This window comes from Gopherus evgoodei, chromosome 7 (genome assembly GCF_007399415.2).
Source record: "Gopherus evgoodei ecotype Sinaloan lineage chromosome 7, rGopEvg1_v1.p, whole genome shotgun sequence".
Classification (NCBI taxonomy): domain Eukaryota; kingdom Metazoa; phylum Chordata; order Testudines; family Testudinidae; genus Gopherus; species Gopherus evgoodei.
This window is the reverse complement of record NC_044328.1, coordinates 131,448,919-131,461,743: the sequence shown is the minus strand read 5'-3', so window position 1 is coordinate 131,461,743 and position 12,825 is coordinate 131,448,919. Positions and strand designations below refer to the sequence as shown.

The following is a 12,825-nucleotide window of genomic DNA, read 5'->3' as shown; positions in this document are numbered from 1 at the left end:
CTGCCTGTCCCCACCTACCCCACACCGATCTCCAGAGACGCGTTGGTCACCCACCCTCGGTGGCAGCCATTGGGGGAGGCTCCCAGGGCCCCACTGTGGTCTCCGAGGGATGGCACCTCTGCAGAATTGGAACAGGAATTTAGCCCCTCTCTGCGCAAAAAGTGGTCGGCTTGGGTACTGGACATCAGCGGGGGTCCTGCGGCAAGCACGTGGCAGCAGGGTCATTGGCCAGCTCAGTGGCCTTATTGGAACCCATGGGGTCTTCTGGTGATGCCATGGCTATACTCTCATCACTCCTCCATGGTTGCATCAGAGAAGTGACCTACTGCACTGCTGACACCGGGTTCCGACCGTGACTTGGGCTCTGACCTGGGGGCCGAGGAGCACATACCCACAGTATGGGAAACCTTCCCAGTGAGGGAGAGTGCCCCAGCCCCTCCCTGTGTTGTACTGTCATTGTCCTCATCACTGGATGAAGTGGTGGTGAGGCCCTCTGGCTGTCTCTTCCCCCCTCCCCAATGACTTTAGAGCATGTCAAGCTCTTCTTAGGAGAGTGGCTTCCAACTTGGGTTTGGAGGCAGAGGAGCTCACAGAACCCATGGACACCCTTTTTGACTTCCTAACAGCAGCAACCTGGCTAGGGTTGCACTGCCAGTGCACGAGGGGGTCTTGAGAATAGCTAAGGCCCTTTGGTAGACCCTGTCCTCTATACCACTGACATCCAAGAGGGTGGAAAAGAGTTACTACATTTCTGCCAAGGGGTTTGGATATCTATACACCCATCCTCCCCCTGGGTCACTAGTGGTATCTCTGGTTAATGAAAGGGACAGGCGGGGTCAGGCAGGCCCGTGCCTAAAAATAAGGATGCAAAAAAGTTGGACCTTTTTGGGGGAGAGGTGTATTCGATGGCTAGTCTCCAGCTCCGGGTGTCAAATCAGCACGCCCTGTTGGGGAGATACAGTTTTAATTTGTGGGACTCCCTCAATAAATTTAAAGACTCCCTTCCTCAGGACCTTGGTCCAGAATTTGTAGTCATCCTGGAGGAGGGCAAGGTGATGGTGAGGGGTTCCCTCCAGATGGCATGGGATGCGGCTGACTTGGCAGTCAGTTGTAGCCTCTGCCATGGCCATGAGGTGCAATTCATGGCTGCACTCCTTCGGCGCTCTCCCGTAGAATCATAGACTATCAGGGTTGGAAGGGACCTCAGGAGGTCATCTAGTCCAACCCCCTGCTCAAAGGAGGACCAATTCCCAACTAAATCATCCCAGCCAGGGCTTTGTCAAACCTGACCTTAAAAACCTCTAAGGAAGGAGATTCCATGCTGACTGTTCCCAGAGACGCAACTGTCCATTCAGGACCTCTCATTCAAGGGGAATGCTCTCTTCTCAGAGCAGACTACTGCTAGGCTGCATGGCCTGAGGGACTCTCAGGCTACGTTATGCTCTCTGGGTCTTCACACACTGCAAGCTGCTAGGAAGCAGTACCGACCGCTTCCACCGCCCAGATCCTGGGGGCTGCCATGGCAAGGCTCCTATAAGAGAAAGGAGTGGGATAAAGGATTTAAATGCCATCATCCCACTTCATCTTCCTCACCTGCCCAATCTGGTCCTGCATGACACTGGGGCCACGGCAGGCATTTTGATGGTGTGCAAAAGGATGGCACCCCAGTGGAACTTCAGGATCAATCCCCTCATTGTTTTTGAACGGGTTGTGTCTCTTCCTGACTGCATGGGCCCGAGTAACCTTAGACCATTGGTGCTCAACACAATAGCATAGGGCTATACCAGGGGTAGCCAAACTTACTGACCCTCTGAGCTGCATACGACAATCTTCATAAGTTCGAGAGCTGGAGTGTGATGTTGGAGCTTGTGGCTTCAGCCCCACAAGGAAGGGGGTGTCTTGGGGTGTTAGCCCTGTGGGAGGTGCCTGCCAGGGTTCAGGGCTTCAGCAGGAATGAGGCTGAAGCCCCAAAATCGCCCTATCTGCAGAGGTGTCGTGGGGAGGCGCATGGGGTCACATACCCTTTCCAGACTTTTTTGCCTGGGTTTGCTGACCCTGCTGGGTCACGTGGTGCTGCCAGGCTCCCTCCCTGCATGGCAGCTGCTGGAGCCGGCGAGCTGGGAGCTGTAGCCATGGGGAAAGGCAGCAGAAAACAGCTGGGAACTGAATGGAGAGTTGCTGCTTTTGCTGCTGCCTCTCCCCACGGAGCTAAAGTAGCAGCTTCTCCCTGCAGCTCCCAGCTGTTTACTGCTGCCTCCACGTGGAACTAACACCTGGGAGCTGCAAGGAGGGGCCGAATATGCCTGGGGTGTCATTCAAGCTGTTGGAGGAGCCAAATCTTTAAATTGTGCCCCTCCACTTTCAGCAGGCACCAGTCATCTCTGGCAGAAACCCCTAATCCCTACCACTCCACTGCAAGGCAGAACCCCTCTCCCCACAAAGTCTGGTAAGCAGAGAATGAGGAGGCATGGGGGCTCCGTGAGCCATGCTTCAACTGTAAAAGAGCCGCATGCAGCTCGTGAACCATGGTTTGGCCACTCTGGGCTATACCCTGCAGTTCTCTGCCATTCCCTATCTCTCTTCAGGGACCCTTCTCACAAGCAACTTCTCATTCAGGAGGTGGAAACCCTCCTACGACTGGGCAGTAGAGGAGGTCACTCACGATATGAGTAGTAAAGAGTTCTATTCCTGATATTTCCTAATCCCGAAGGCTAAAGGAGGCTTCAGACCCATTCTGGACCTGCATTGCCTCAAAAAATACCTCAAGGGGTTGAAGTTTTGCATGGTTTCCCTGGCCTCTGTTATTCCCTCCCTGGATCCAGGAAACTGGTATGCCGCCCTCAACCTGAAGAAGGCATATTTTCATATTTCCATTTTCCATGGACACAGATGATTTCTCTGGTGGGCCAATGCCATTTCCAGTTCATGGCACTACCCTTTGGCCTCTTGTCTGCCCTAAGAGTTTTCACAAAGTGCATTGTGCCAGTGGCCAATTACCTGAGGCGTTGCGGAGTGCAGATTTTCCTGTATCTCAATGACTGGCTCATCAAGGGAAGATCACATTCATGGGCCCAGGTGCAAAGAAGCCTCAATCTGATGTGCTGCACTTGTCAGGATCTGGGCCTGCTGATATGTGAGAAGATATCAGCTCTGACCCCCATTTAGCATATAGAGTTCAGAGGGGCAGTCCTCAGCTCTAGGCAAGTTAGAGCTTTTCTGCCAGAGCATGGCTTCTTCTCAGATCCCTGCATGCATGGCTAACATTGGTCTACATTCCCAACAGACACAATGTGGACCAGGTGGTGATGGTACCGGACCACATCCAGTCATCCCTGGAATGATGGACAGACCCCAGCTCGGTATTGGAAGGCGTTTATTTTGTGGCCTTATTCCCTTCAGTGACTCTGGTCTCTGATGCCTTGGACCTGGGTTGGGGAGTCCACCTTGGCAGCCTTGCTATGCAAGGTTGCTGGGTTGCAGGAATATCGCTCTCTCCTCATAAACATCAGAGAGCTCATGGCAATATGCTTGGCCTGCCAGGTATACCTACCCAACCTGACAGGCAAAGTGGTTCAAATCCTAACAGACAGTACTGCCAGGATGTTCTATATTAACAAGCAAGACGGTGCCCACTCATCACCCTTTTGCCAAGAAGCTCTCTGGTTATGGAACATCTGTGTGGAGCATGCCGTCCTCTTGGTGGCCTTGCACTTCCAGGGGGCCAGGAACGGGCTGGAAGATTGCTTCAGCAGGACCTTTTCATCTCACCATGAATGGTTGCTTCTCTAGTAAGAGGAGGCCTTGAGATATAAACCCTGGTATCAGAGGCCTGGTATGAGGCCTAAGGCCTGAACTAAAGTAATGGACAAGACTTTGCTAACATAAAGCAAAGTTAAGCTGTGAGCCAGAGGCAGGCCCTGCTCACAGAAGCTAGCAAGGAAAGGACTGATGCTGCAAAAAGAGACATACCTAAAAGGTATTGGACACCAGATATCAGAACATTCGCATACTTGTACAGTCCACACAGATAACAAGAAACAAGCTGACCCATCCTAAAGACAGGGTCAAAAGGGTAATATGATGGATAGAGTTGTTTTGTTTGAACCAACATGTACAAGGTGAGAGGCGGCACCTTACTACGTAGAGGGGTTGTACCTTTATGTCAGGAGTGATGTGTGACTTGTTTATACCTGTGTATAAGAATGCATCCCTGGGGTGGTGTCTCTATCCGGCCTAGGGCACAGTGGAAAGCCCTGCCACTGTCTGATCTGAGTCCGTTGTCAGGGAGCACATAAGTACTAGCTAGCAGCACTTTAGCAGCACATTGGACTTCTGTGCCAGGGAGCTGGAGACTGTGTCCCTCTTCGACAATAAACCTGGCCTGGGTGCCTTTGTACCTTACTAGAGTCTGTGGTCACTGGGGGTTCTCTCAAGGTCTTCTGTGTCAGCGATCTGCGCAGAACCGGGGCAGCACACAGAGGGAACATGCACGCGGCCGATTGAACAGAGCAGAGCAGCACTCTGATAGCGTCTGACGACAGCTTCACCTGCAAGTAGTCAGCGTAGTCTTCCAGAAGTGGGGGACTCCCCAGAGGAGCTTGTTCGCCTTCAGACAGAACAAGAAGTGCCATAATTTCCACTTGATTCACGTACTCGCCAGAGGCTCCCTATCCGACACCTTCTTGCTCCCATGGTCAGGGGCACTACTGTACACCTTCCTGCCAATATCACTGGTGCACAGAGTCCTTGTGATGATCAAACAGGACAAGGTGATAGCTCTGACATGGCCCTGCCAACACTGGTTCGGAATGCTACTGGAGCTCTCAATAGTGGCACTGCTGGAACTACCACTTTAGCTGGACTTACTTTCCCAGAGCCACGACCAACTACTGAACCCAAACGTAGCGGCCCTGCACCTGACAGTGTGATTTCTGCATGGCTGAATGCAGAAGAGCAGGCATGCTCAGCCCAAGTTCAGAGTGTCCTGATGGGAGCAGAAAGCCCTCCACCAGGGCAATCTACCTAGCTAAGTGGAAGCGCTTTGTGTGTTCGGCACTGGACCGGGATCTTTCACCTCAGGCCTCCCTTCAGTCGATTCTGGACTACTTTTTGCACCTCAAGCACCAAGGCCTGTCCTTATAGTGAGTTAAAGTCCACTTGGTGGCCATTTCAGCCTTATACTCACCGATCCAGGGCAGGTCATTTTTTCCCCAGGACATGATGGTCAAGTTTCTGAAAGGTCTGGAGTGACTTTACCCTCAAGTTTGTGGCCTTATCCCACCTTGGGATCTGAACCTAGTGCTCCAAGACTCACAGGGCCACCCCTGGAGCCATTGGCTTTTTGTGTCGTCTTGTTCCTCTCATGGAAGGTGTCCTTCCTGGTGGCAATTGTCGGCCCAGAGCACTCGCATCAGAACTGCCCTACATGGTGCTCTTTGAGGACAAAGTTTGACTGTGACCGCACCCAACTTTTTTGCCTAAGGTGATGTTGCAGATTCAAACTAATCAGGACATATTTCTGCCGGTCTTCTTCCCAAAACCTCATAGGTCTAACGAGAATTGCTGGTTGCACACTCTGGATGTCAAAAAAGCACCTGGCCTTTTACATTGAAAGAACCAAACCATTCTGTAAGTTAACGCAACTTTTCATCGCAGTAGCGGACAGAATGAAAGGTCTGCCTGTTTCTGCTCAAAGAATTTCCTCTTGGATATCTGCCTGCATTAGGTTTTGTTATGAACAGGTTGAGGGTGCTGCCGCTGGCGATTGTAACCGCCCATTTCATCAGAACGCAGACCTCGTCAGCAGCCTTCCTGGCCCAGGTACCGATTCAAGATATTTATGGAGCCACTATCTGGTCATCTATCCATACCTTTACATCCCACTATGCCATCACCCAGCAGGCCAGAGACGACACCAGCTTTGGTAGAGCTGTATTGCAAACAGTGAAATCATAAGTCCGAGTCCACCTCCGGGAATACTACTTGAGAATCACGTAGCATGGAATTGACATGAGCCAAGCACTCGAAGAAGAAAAGGCAGTTACCTACCTTTCGTAACTGATGCTATTTAAGATGTGTTGCTCATATCCATTCCATGACCTGTCCTGCTGGCCCTCTGTTGGAGTTGCCGACAAGAAGGAACTGAGAGAGTGTGGGGCCCTGGCACCTCATATACTGGCGTATTAGTGCGGGACTCCAGAGGGTGCCAGAGCCGGCCCTGTGAATACCGCTAAGGCAAAAAATTCCAGCAATGGTGCATGTAGACGCGCACACACACCTGCCATGGAATGGACATGAGCAACACATCTTGAGGAGTAACAGTTATGAAAGGTAGGTAACTTCTTTCCTACAGAATTATCTCAATCTCATGGAAAATTGGGCTTGTTTGAACACCACACATTTAATAGAGCTAAATGCAAGATTATATAGGAACCAAGAATGGGGGGGGGCTAAGATGAGGGACTGTATTTTGGACAGCAGTGACTCAGAAAAGGATTCTGGGATCATAGTGAGCAAGCGACTGAACATAATGTGAATCCACAGTGCAATGCAACGGCTAAGAAAGCAAATGTGATCTTTGGATATATAAGCAGGGGAATATTGAGTAGAGGTAGGGGAGATGTTATCACTGTTTACAGCATTAGTGAAATATTAGGCCCAAATCCACAAAGGTATTTCAAAGGATGTTAGAAGCCTAAATACCTTTGTGCATCTGGGCCTTACTGACTACTATGGGGCAGGCTGGTCTGTTAGAATATGTCTACGTAGCCTCTGGAAGCAAGTTTTAGGCTGGAGCACTCCTCTCCCTAGGTGTCAGCCCGAACTGCAAGTGCAACAGCTTTTCTTAGAATGCAGACACAAGCCCCACTAACCTGAGTGTTCACCCAGTGAGGCTCAATGCTGCAGGCTGTTTAGACATACCTGTAAGGGGAATCAGGCCCCCACCTCACCTGTGACAGTCAGTTATCCTCCCAGCTGATCTTGATTGGCTATGAATCAGATGCTCTTGTTTAATTATTAGGGCTAGTTGGGAAGGGGTCTTGGGAAACCTACGAAGGGTAAGAGCTCTCAGTCTGGGGTTGTTGCAGAATCGCAGTTGAGTCTTCTGGTAGGCCTTGGAGAAGGGTAAATCCCAGACAGAGACTGGAGGAAAACTGATGCTTGGCTACTTTGACTCCACCTGGGAGAAAGGGGACTCCCAGAGGGGAAGAATCCAGCTACCCTACAAAGCACTGATTCACAGAGTGAGAACTGAGCCCAAAAGGTGCCAGAGACCCTCTTGTTTATGTTGGCTGTGGGACTATTGTCTTGTCTTAGCAGCACTTTCCAGGTGGTGCCTGGAGAGTTTCCCCGAGGTGGGAGGGAACTGAAGCAGGGTTAATAGTGCCCCAGTAAGCACAAGGGCACTGTGGAAGCTGACCCTGCCATGTATGTTCAGTTCTGGTGTCCACGCTTTAAAAAACGGTATTGACAACTTGGAGAGGGGTCAGAGAAGAACGAGAATGATCTGAGGTCAAGAAATCATGCCCAATAGTGAGAGACTATTCAGTTTATCCAAAAGGAAGGTCAAGAGTTTACTTACTCAGTCTATAAATACCTACATTGGGAGAAAAATTCTGATAGTAGAGAGCTCTTTAATCTGGCAATGATAACCAAATCTTTTCATGCTGCGACCACCTTTTGTGTTCATCTCTGTTAATGCAAATCCTCGGTTCGTAGTATTCAGGTTGGCTTTGCACAATCATAGAAGCGTAGGACTGGAAGGGACCTCAATAGGTCGTCTGGTCCAGTCTCCTGCACTCAAGGCATGACTAAGTAATAACAAACCATTCCTGACAGATGTTTGTCTAACTCGTTGTTAAAAACTTCCATGACAGAGATTCCACGGCCTCCCTAGGCAATTTGCTCCAGTGCTTAACCACCCTGACAAGTTTTTTCCTAATGTCCAACCTAAACCTTCCTTTCTGGAATTTAAGCCCATTGCTTCTTGTCCTAGCCTCAGAGGTTAAGGAGAATAGGAGAACAATTTTTCACTCTCCTTGTAACCAACTTTTATGCACTTGAAAATTATCATGTCTCCCCTCAGTCTTCTCTTCTCCAGACTACACAAATCCAGTTTTTTCAATATTCCCTCATAGGTCATGTTTTTTAGACCTTTAATCATTTTTGTTGCTGTCCTTTGAACTTTCTCCAATTTGTCCACATTTTTCCTGAAATGTGGCACCCAGAAGTGGACACAGTACTCTGGTGGAGGCTTTATCAGTACGGAGTAGAGTGGAAGAATTACTTATGTGTTGCTTACAACACTCCATGCAGCAAGCATTCTCTACCCAGTGATTTTTGCCTATCACCCATTGTGTAAATAGCTCTTAGATAAGTAGTTTTTATTGTTCTCTTGCTAGTTAGCTTAACAGTGACTGTAGATAAGTTAGAAAGTCCCCTGAGGGACTTACCCCAGAGACAGGCCATGCCCTATGCTCCGGGCTTCAAGCCTTGTGACCTCTGCAAAAGGCCTATGTCGGTCAGAGACCCACATCAAAGCTGCTTGAAGTGTTTGGGAGAAACCCATGTTAGTGACAAGTGTCGCATCTGCAGAAGCTTCAAGCCAAGAACTAAAAAGGAGTGGGACATAAGACTAAGAGCGCTCCTCACGGAGTCAGCACTCGCGCTGGTCTTCGAGCTGCTAAGATCAGATTCTGCACCAATGCAAAGTGTGCTGCTGGCACCAGTCTCTGCCTGGCACCAATCCCTGTCAAGAAGCAGAGGAAGCACACAGGGAGAGGGCGCTCCCCAATGTCCCATATGAGGAGAAATCCAGAAAGGAGCATAGGCCTACGCATGGCAGTCATCTTTTGTGGAGGTCAGCCAGGCTATCCAGCCCCCCCAGGGACCCACCAGCCACTCCAAGTAGTGGCAGAGGTCCCTGGCACCTGGAGGTTCCATCCACGCCAGAGGTTTTCCAGGCTGCTAAAGACATGTCTTTGCCGGTGCCACCGATGCCCTGTCAAGATGTCATCTCGAGAGTGAAGCTGGCACTAGGGCCTGCACAACGTTCCCCATTCATGAAGCCTCACTCCCTGGCACTGCGGCAGTTGGCATCGAAGCAGTGATCCCTGGGGACAAGCTTTCAGCTCTCCCCCACTGACCAGAGCTCCTGGCACCATTTGCCTGTCTCTGCATTCGTCCCCTGAGGCATAGCATTGCTCGCCGGACAATTGGCGCGGAACAGAACCATGCCACCGATTGCTGGAGCATGGTTGTCATTCCTTGGGGCAACGGTGATCACCGGAGCCGGGGCAACGGTGATCACTGGAGCCACAACATTGGTCCCTGGAACCACGCGGCTGGGCCCCAGATCGGAGACACTGATTGCCGGACTTGTGGCACTGATCCCTGGGGTCGAGATGGTGCTCTCTGCTTTCCTATTCTCATTCGCTGGAGTCCCGGTACTGATCCCAAAGCTCCAGGTGGTCGATTGCCAGATTACTGTTGCTGATCCGCCGAGCTCCACTGCCAGTCCCGGGACAGACGGCACTGAGACCCTGAACCTCTGCACCTCTCCTCCAGTGGCAAGCACTTGGATGGCAGAGGTGTAAGGGATTTGGACACAGCGTTGGCACCATCATGGGCTCTGTGACACTACATCCCATATTCTTCATGGAAATATTGTTATAATATTATTATAGCATAACTATGATGTATTTTATACAAGATGGGTCATGTGAGATATCATTGGAAAGGTTATGATTTACTGAATATGCGTATCCTATTTGTATGCATGTATCATTTCTGTATTTGACGTTAGAAGTATTGACTATGTATCAATTACAAGTGGGTTTGCACCTGGAGAACTGCCCACCAGGTAGAATGCAATTAGTCTGGTTGGACCATTAGGGGGAACAATAGGTCTTTGAAGATGCTAATCTCCCACCTCCTTGAGAAGTTTTCTGGGGTGCTACAAACAATTTTTGACTCATGGCTACTTTGACACTGCAGGGTCATGTGATTGTGTCATCTGGTAGAGAACTCCATGGTAGAATACCAGTATTTTTCCATGGGGGGGGGCAGGAGGGCAGACCACAGTGGAAAACAAAGGGTTCCTGCCATATGTAAAACCCACTTAAGGCTAGGGAGTGACTTGATCAGTGTTTGTTCTTCACTGAATCCCCATCCAGGATGATGCTGGAAATGTCTAAGAAACAAAGGAAAAAAGTGGGGGAGAAGAGCTGAGCCCAGGCTGGAAAAGGTGTCTGACTTGTGAAAGAAATGCCTAAAACAACATTTAGGGTGAGAAATTACTACTTGTAACCAGTTTAAGCTTAGTTTGCATGTTTGCTTTATTCAGTAATCTGCTTTGATCTGTTTGCTGTCCCTTATAATCACTTAAAATCTCTCTTGTGTAGTTAATGAACTTGTTTTTGTTTTCTCTAAAACTAGTTTGTGGAATTCATAACTAGGGGCAAAAAGCTGTGCATCTCTTCCTCCACACGGAGGAAGGGGGAGAATTTCATGAGCTTACACTGTACAGTTCTCTGTGCAGCACAAGACAATACTGTTTTGGGTTTGCATCCCAAAGGGGGTGTGCACTTAAGTGCTGCTTGAGGACCTGGCTCAGCAGGACAGTGTAAGGGACTCCAGGCTGGTGGAATTGGCAGGCTCAGTGGTACCCCCAATAATCACATAAACCCAACTGCAGTTAACATGCACAATTCCTTACATAATTCATCTAATAATCACATGACAGCTATGGGCACTATATTCTATACATGCACATAATTCTAGGGATGAAGTGGAACCAGTTCACAGACATAAATTATCACAACCATCTCCCTGTTTCTGAGAGGTCCAGACCTCTCAGATCTGCTGTCTCGCTGTATGCTGTTCCAGGGAAAGTCTTCTCATCAGCCAGTACCTTCTCAAATCACTGCTTCAAGTATTCATTTTCAAGCCCTTTCACTGGGGAATATCTTTAAACCTCTCACCCCCTGGAAAGCAAGAAGAAAAAATGCTTCAGACTTGAGAGATTATGGCTCAGGGCTATGCAACGTTCCAGGGCTCTGCCCTGAGCAAAATGTCAAACACATTAAGTGGAGAGGGCTGATTTCCATTTTTAATAATGATCTACATAATAGGCAGAATATTTAGGACTATATATGGTAACCTCCCTGTCACAGTTATGAGACTAGCTGCACCTCTGTCCCTTTTCTGGTCTCTCAATTTTCCCACCACTAGTGTTCGGCCACTCCCCGTTTGTGCGTTCATTTACACCAGTTCCATGTTCCATGTGCTGAAACTGAAGTTTATACTGAATTTTTGACATCGTTAGCCCTTAGAGTTAACAGTTGATTAACATAGTGCTTTGCAGTGGAACTCACACATCAATATCTTCATCAAAGATTTAGATGTTGGCATAGAAAGTACGCTTATTAAGTTTGCGGACGATACCAAACTGGGAGGGATTGCAACTGCTTTGGAGGACAGGGTCAAAATTCAAAATGATCTGGACAAATTGGAGAAATGGTCTGAGGTAAACAGGATGAAGTTCAATAAAGATAAATGCAAAGTGCTCCACCTAGGAAGGAACAATCATTTTCACACATACAGAATGGGAAGAGACTGTCTAGGAAGGAGTATGGCAGAAAGAGATGTAGGGGTCATAGTAGACCCAAAGCTTAATATGAGTCAACAGTGTGATACTGTTGCAAAAAAAGCAAACGTGATTCTGGGATGCATTAACAGGTGTGTTGTAAACAAGACACGAGAAGTCATTCTTCCGCTTTACTCTGCACTGGTTAGGCCTCAACTGGAGTATTGTGTCCAGTTCTGGGCACCGCATTTCAAGAAAGATGTGGAGAAATTGGAGAGGGTCCAGAGAAGAGCCACAAGAATGATTAAAGGTCTTGAGAACATGACCTATGAAGGAAGGCTGAAGGAATTGGGTTTGTTTAGTTTGGAAAAGAGAAGACCGAGAGGGGACATGATAGCAGTTTTCAGGTATCCAAAAGGGTGTCATCAGGAGGAGGGAGAAAACTTGTTCACCTTAGCCTCCAATGATAGAACAAGAAGCAATGGGCTTAAACTGCAGCAAGGGAGATTTAGGTTGGACATTAGGAAAAAGTTCCTAACTGTCAGGGTAGTTAAGCACTGGAATAGATTGCCTAAGAAAGTTGTGGAATCTCCATCTCTGGAGATATTTAAGAGTAAGTTAGATAAATGTCTATTAGGGATGGTCTAGACAGTATTTGGTCCTGCCATGAGGGCAGGGGACTGGACTCGATGACCTCTCGAGGTCCCTTCCAGTCCTAGAGTCTATGAGTCTATGAGTTTCCGGCTCTTCGCAGAGTCAGGAAAACAACACTGTCTCACTTTATACTCAGTATATATTTGGAAGGTTTGCTTCACAACGAGGAGGAATAGAACCTTTTTTTTTCTTTTTTTTTTTTTTGTAAAGTAAAATCTTCAATTCTGCAGAATCTGAATATTCCATATAACCAACAGACAGATGGACATGCCTCAGGACTAACAGCTTGTGTGTTTCAATTGTATTACTGTTAGATGCCCCACCTCATTATCTATCAGTCAGTCTTATGTCTCAGGAACTTTTGTAGTGACAAGGGGATTTTTGCTGGGGAGATGTAATTGGAGAGTTGGGGGTTAAAAGGAAGAGCAATGGACACTTATGGACACAGGAAGATTAGAAAGGCCCAAAGGTTACAAAGGCCAGCAGGCCCTCCAGTGCCTGCAGGACCTTCCAGCATCACAAGAAATTAATCATGTTAGATATACTGACTTAATTTTTTTCAGAGTGGTATCTGTGTTAGTCTG

At 48.5% G+C, this 12,825-nt stretch overlaps 1 protein-coding gene across 13 annotated transcripts in view; it reads left to right on the top strand.

Moving 5' to 3' along the window:
• Window positions 1–12,825, top strand: part of PLXNB1 (plexin B1) — a 252,065-nt gene that overhangs the window by 94,684 nt on the left and 144,556 nt on the right. The window contains exon 3 of one of the 13 annotated variants that reach the window (XM_030568216.1): window positions 10,176–10,287. The exons of the other annotated variants lie outside the window; for them this stretch is intronic. The gene's annotated coding sequence lies outside the window, so the exon portion shown is untranslated. The remainder of the gene's footprint in view (window positions 1–10,175; window positions 10,288–12,825) is intronic. 13 annotated transcript variants of the gene reach the window in all.